Source organism: Bison bison, unplaced genomic scaffold, assembly GCF_000754665.1.
Source record: "Bison bison bison isolate TAMUID 2011002044 unplaced genomic scaffold, Bison_UMD1.0 scf7180017864263, whole genome shotgun sequence".
Lineage (NCBI taxonomy): Eukaryota > Metazoa > Chordata > Mammalia > Artiodactyla > Bovidae > Bison > Bison bison.
This window is the reverse complement of record NW_011494835.1, coordinates 9,176,410-9,183,493: the sequence shown is the minus strand read 5'-3', so window position 1 is coordinate 9,183,493 and position 7,084 is coordinate 9,176,410. Positions and strand designations below refer to the sequence as shown.

General features: G+C 38.3%; 1 non-coding gene across 1 annotated transcript; it reads right to left on the bottom strand.

Moving 5' to 3' along the window:
* Positions 1 to 3,679: 3,679 nt before the first annotated feature.
* Positions 3,680 to 3,751, bottom strand: TRNAC-GCA. Its single transcript has one exon. It is a non-coding gene; the product is annotated as a tRNA-Cys (tRNA).
* Positions 3,752 to 7,084: the final 3,333 nt, after the last annotated feature.

Here is a 7,084-nt window from a genome sequence, read left to right as displayed (position 1 = left end):
CATATATTCACTTGAGTGACGTTTAGTTAACAACTCATGTTTAGTTTCAACTGAGTAAATCTGAAAACCTAAATTTGCAGAAGTTTTAAGTGATTCATGAATTGGGCAGCATCTTATCTGGCAAGTACAGTGATGCTCTGAGGGGTTATACAAATTAGAAGGCTTTTATAGAAAATGGGATAAGGAAGCTATCAAAGCAAGAGAGAAATGAAAGTTCATTGAAAGAAAATAAGAGCTCAGGTGCAGGTGATAACAGTCTCTCATTGGTTGAACTGTGGCAGATCCATTGGCTGGGCTTGTTGCCGGGCAGGAAGAAAATCTTCTTCTCCCTGCTGGCTAGCAAAGCAGTAACACGTCCTGTTTAGGAGTACAAGACCATCTCCTCCAGATGGGATCTGTAGATAACCAAAAATGGTTGGGTGTGAGTTTCCTCTATGGGCCTTCCTGACTCAAATTTTAGATGAGTTTTTCTGTTTTTAATTTTCACACACTTTAAAGGACAGAATACCAGCTGAGACATGGGGCTGAAAATGGTGAAAGGGTAACTTTTTTATAATTGGAGTATTATTACCAGAAGAAGCTGGAATGTTACCTGAAGTAGGTAGAAGCAAAAAATGTCTAATAGGCCACTAAATATTTGGGTATAAATTTTGGGAAAGGTAATATTAATCAGCATATAAGGGAACCTTTTGTTTATTTGGAGAGCTTGAAGAGATTAATTAATCTCTTAATTAATTGAAGTGGATTAAATAATCTGATTTAGATGTTTTTCAAAAGGTCTTTTATGAGGGCTATCAATATTAGTCATTTCAAGGTTACAATTATATTTTTCCAGACTAGAAACAATAATAATAACAACAAAAATAGGTGAATGTTAAGGGGAACATCTATGGAGAAAAAAATACCAATATTGGTGTTTTTCAGGTATCAGAACTATGATTATCTTTGTAATTGACTGTATTATGTCCCAAATTATTTTCTTTCTCTTTTCCTGTTAGAAGATTATGCAGTTTTATCTTTTATTATGTAACTTTGAGTGCCTTTCTATGGAAGAACTATATACTTCCCAATCTCCTGGCACCATGCAGGCCCAAATGATCTGCTCTGGGCAATGGCACTTGAGCAGAAGTAAGACTATGCCAGCTGTGAGCAGAGCTTTAGGAGCCATTGACTATTTTTGTTTGGTTTCCTTTCCTCTCCTGTATAGAACATACAAGAACAGCATGTTCTAGCTAGGGCCTTTGGTCACTATTTTTAGCATTCTGAAAAGAGGGAGAAACCTGGAGGAGCAGAACTGATGGGACAAGTAGCTAAAGCAAAACAGGAATGAGGAAGAAACAAAAACCAAAATGAAAAACAAAGCCTCTTTGTTCTTATAAACTGCCAGAGATTTTGGGGAGGGTCATTTGTTACAGCAAACTAACCTAGGACAAAATTGAAACAGTTTTCTATAAATTTTGTTGAATAATCTGGAGAAAGGCCAGTGCTGTTTTTCCTTCACTAAGCCATTTTGAATAATAAAATGAAAATGAGTAAATTACCTGAACATCTGTTAAGTGTCAAGCATCATGCTAACAGCTTTACTGCTTTTATTTTTAGTTTTGTGTTCAGTCCTCTCTGAATCCCTATTATAAATATCATGAATTCCTTCACCAGTAGGGAAGCTCACTTGCCCAAGGTCGTAGATCTACTATCAGGCAGATTCAAATTAAAATTCCTGCTTCAGGTGCCAGGCTTTGAAGCATTTATGAATTTTGGAATGAACAAGTTATACATAACCTATGTATGACATGACAACCCAAACAATAACAATGAAGTTGAGGACCCTAAGAATGTAGAAATCAGAAAGGATAAGAAGGAACACCGTAAGGCACCTGCATGGAGGCATTTGGAACATTATAGACACTGAAAATAAATGCTAAAAGAATATGTGACAAATCTAAAAAGCCATGAAGAGTGTAAGAAAAATGGATATAATTTAAATATAAATTTTAGACTATAATGAGTTATTATTTCATGTTGCTTGAATAAATTTAACTTAGATTAAATACAATTGTATTATAGGTTGAATTATGTGCCCCCAACTGCCAAATTCATGTATTGAATTTCTAACCCTTAAATCTCAGAATGTGACCTTATTTGGAAATAGAGTTGTTGCAGATGTAATTAGTTAAATTAAGATGAGGTCATATTGGAGTAAGGTGGGCCCCTAATTTAGTATGACAGGAATCTTTATGAAAAGGGGAAATTTGGACACAGACATGCACACAGAGATTGCCATGTGAAAATGAAGGCAGAGATCACAGTGACACAGCAGGTGCTGATGAAGGATAAAGATTGCTGCCAGACCCCCAGAGGCTAGGAGAGAAGAATGGACAGATTTCGCTCTCCCAGCCCTCAAGAGGAACTGATATGGCTGACACCTTGATCTCTGTTTTCTAGCCTCTAGAACCAAGGGACAAAGGCACCCACTTTTTGGAACTTTATTGTCATTTAAGCCACCCAGTTTCTGGTACTTTGTTACAGCAGCCCTACAAAACTATTAGAAATAAATTATTACCTTAGAAAATAAGTTGTAAATTTATTACATACCACCACAAAGTGATAATCTGCCTATCAATAAGATAGAACATTTATATAAATTCATAAAGCTAAATTAAGCTGTGAAGGACAACTGTGATATATTTATGCTTCTCGTCTTTGAGGCTGACTTCAGAGGGAGATCCTAATAGAAAGCATGACAAAATTTCAGTTACTTATATCAAAGGGATAAACACTCAAGGTTACATCAATAATTGTAAGACCAGGATGCTTTTCCAAATTTAATTTTTGGTATTTCCCAAGAGTGTTTAATATCTCCTTTAAATTTTTAGTTGCTTTAAAAATGTAAGCATAGTGGGAAGGGCAGAAGAACTTTGGCCTCTCATAGAAATAGTGTATTCTTTCATGCTCTCTAGCATTCAGCTGAAAATGGCCTGAGAGAGTTAATTCACATCCCAGATGCCAAACTTACTCCCTGGAAGTAAATGACTCATTGACTGGACAAGGTCATTCATCATTTTAACCATTAAAATAACATTTTATATTGTCAAGTGCTACGTGGTTTCTCAATTCTTAAAATCCCCTGGTGAAATAAAGGGGATGACAAACAAATTATGTCTGATTTACAGAGCGGGGAACTGGGACTCAGGCAAGAGACAAAGCCATCGTTGGTAAGGACTGTCCCAGAAGGCAGGCGCTGTGGCTTGGGTCTTTGTTTATCATGTAGAGAGCAAACACAAACCTAAGGGATAGTAACTATACCTGAAACGCTTTCATTTCTTGAAACTCTACTCCCCACCCAAGCTGATTCTTGGCAGCAGCCATCTGTCAAAGAAGCAAAAGGTACAGAGAAAGTTAAGCACAAATTATGCACTGTGTTAGAATCTAAACGAAACCACACTGTAACTTAAAGTCAACTTCCCAAAACAGCGTCCAGGGAACTAAGGACACTTTACTGTTGTTCAGTCGCTCTTCTTCCCTTTGCTCAGTCGTGTCGACTCTTTGCGACCCCATGGACAGTAACCTACCAGGCGCTGCCCATTTGCGACCCCATGGACAGTAATCTACCAGGCGCCGCCCATGGGATTTTCCAGGCAAGAATACTGGAGTGGGCTGCCATTTCCTTCTCCAGGTGATCTTCCCAAGCCAGGGATCGAACCCGGGTCTCCTGCATTGCAGACAGACGCTTTACCGGCTGAGCCACCAGGGAAGCCCGCTAAGGCAGTCGCTAAAGAATGGCAAATTCTTTGAGACCCCATGAGCGAGCTGCAGCACACCAGCCTCCCCTGTCCTTCAATATCTTCCAGAGTTTTCTCAGATTCGTGGGCACAGTGTGCCACTATTTTGACAGGTGAATCCAATTAAAAGTATCAGTGGTAACATGACAAGGGGGCCAAGAGAGAGAAAGCTTCAGAAAAAAAGTACAAAGAACAAGTATTCAACTTCTTACTATAATTTAATCTAGAATTTCGTGTTAATTTGAAAAAAAAATCACTGTTTCCACTTTGTCACTTAATAGTGAGGTCATAAAACCATTCAACTTCAGCTTCTTCAGCATTACTGGTTGCGGCATAGACTTGGATTACTGTGATAGTGAATGGTTTGACTTCGAAACAAACAGAGATCATTTTGTCATTTTCGAGATTGCATCCAAGTACTGCATTTTGGACTCTCTTGTTGACCATGATGGCTACTCCATTTCTTTTAAGGGATTCCTGCCCACAGTAGTAGATATAATGGTCATCTGAGTTAAATTCACCCATTCCAGTCCATTTTAGTTCGCTGATTCCTAGAATGTTGACATTCACTCTTGCCATCTCCTGTTTGACCATTTCCAATTTGCCTGGATTCAAGGACCTAACATTCCAGGTTTGTATGCAATATTGCTCTTTACAGCATCAGACCTTGCTTCTATCACCAGTCACACCCACAACTGGGTATTGTTTTTGCTTTGGCTCCATCCCTTCATTCTTTCTGGAGTTATTTCTCCACTGATCTCCAGTAGCATATTGGGCACCTACCGACCTGGGGAGTTCCTCTTTCAGTATCATATCATTTTGCCTTTTCATACTGTTCATGGCTTTCTCATGGCAAGAAAACTGAAGTGGTTTGCCATTCCCTTCTCCAGTGGACCACATTCTGTCAGACCTCTCCACTATGACCCACCCGTCTTGGGTGGCCCCACATGGCATGGCTTAGTTTCATTGAGTTAGACAAGGCTGTGGTCCATGTGATTAGATTGACTTTTTTATGTGATTATGGTTTCAGTGTGTCTGCCCTCTGATGCCTTCTCCCAAATCAATCCATTCTAAAGGAGATCAGTCCTGGGTGTTCTTTGGAAGGACTGACGCTAAAGCTGAAACTCCAATATGTTGGCCACCTCGTGCAAAGAGTTGACTCATTGAAAAAGACTCTGATGCTGGGAAGGATTGGGGGCAGGAGGAAAGGGGAATGAAAGAGGATGAGATGGCTGGATGGCATCACTGACTCGATGGACGTGAGTTTGAGTGAACTCTGGGAGTTGGTGATGGACAGGGAGGCCTGGTGTGCTGCGATTCATGGGGTCGCAAAGAGTCGGACATGACTGAGTGACTGAACTGAACTGAACTGAGTGAGGTCAAGCCTCAACTTGGCATTTATTTGAACAAGCATGTTTCACCGGCTCTGTGGCATGTACACTTAGCATTTGTCAAGTTATTTCCTATAAAACAGTGTTGGGCTTTGTGATATAAATGTTCTGGGAATGCTCAGATCCTACCAGCCTACCTAAAAATTTCAAAATGAGGTATCAGAAGGAACCCTCAAGGGTAAGTCCACATTTTAGTCTCAACTGGAATGTTGGACATTGGGATTCAAGGTCAGGGCAGCTGGCTGATTTTCAAATTTCTGAAGTTGAATATTGGACGTTTCATGTCTGCTTCAAACTGAATCCTAAAATGCAAGCAGTCAGTGCAGAAGTGATTTGATGTAGTTTAATGTTTCTTGCCTTTATTTTATAAAGTTTGAAATGTTCTCACCCATTTTGCTGCTGCCAATCAGAGATCCAGCATTGCCCTGATGTCCCACTGAATCTAAAATCAATGGCTGTGCTGCCTGTTTTTAGAGAACATGATTGCTCTTTGAAAGCAAGCTCTGGTAAAGATGACCCTTCTGAGTTTGATCAATTTTTACCACAATAAGGCAGAAAAGTTAAGAATCAGTGTGATGATCTATTTAGATGTCACTCAGGTCTAGAGCTCTTCTGGCATAAAGACTTATAGATAGAAATTACAAATTGGGGGTGACAAGTGTGGAAACAGCTGCCACAGATGTATAACACAGAGCATACCAATATTTATTTCAGTGATTTTACAATTCAAGAAATGAACACATAATTAGACCCAATTGTATGATCCAAACCACACTCTTTAACATAATCATAGAATTTCTTGTTTGGTGGTTAGATCATAGTATCTCCTGAGTTTAATAACTTTCCAGCAGACCAAGCAAATAAATTAGCGTTATATGCTCTCACATGGAATAAATAAGGGAAAGTTCTCAGATGCTCTTTCATCTGAATTTTAAGATAAAATTCCATTACAAATATTTGGGGAAAAGTTTATACTTTAATGAGAAATAAAACTTAAAATGAATGTACACAATCCATTTGGTGGGGAATTTTTTTATTCTTTTATTGTTAAAATTCACAGCATAAAATTGACCATTTGAACTACTTTATACAGTTCAGTGGCATTTTACTAATGAATATGTGCAATAAATAAATAAAGTAAATATGTAAATAAATATACTATTCCCAGTGTTATGAAACCATCACCACTTTCTCATTCCAGAACAATTTCATTACCACAAAAGGAAACTCCATATCCGTTCATGAGTCACTACCCATTCCTCCCTACCCACAAACCCTGGAAGACTACTACCAGTTTGTCTGTTCTTAAATATTTCATATAAACAGAATCATACTGAATATGGCCTTTTGTGTCTGGTGCTTTGGGTCTAACTTTTCACTTAGCATAAGGTTTCTAAGGATATACATGTTATATATTATATCAGTGCTTCAGTCCTTTTTATGGCTAGATAGTATTCTATTGTGTAGATATACCACACTTTGCTTATCCATTTATAAGTTGATCAACATCTGGTTTGCTTATATCTTTTTGACTATTCTGAATAGTACTGATATGAATATCCATGTATAAGTTTTTATTTGAACATCTGTTTTTAATTCTTTAGAGGATTTCCCTAGGAATGGGATAGCTGGGTCACGTGACCATGCCATAGGGGACTGCAAAGCCGCATTTTTCCAGTCACAGCACTGTTTTACAGACTCAACAGCAGTCTATGGGCATTCCAGTTTCTCCATGTTTTTGCAATATTATCGACTACTTTTCTTGTTATTTTTATAGTCATCTTACTGGATATGAGGTGGTATCTTATTGTTTTGATTTGCATCTCTCACATGAAAAATGATGTTGAGTATCTTCCATGTGCTTCTTGACCATTTATGAATCTTCTTTGGAGAAATCTCTAAGTACTTTACAAA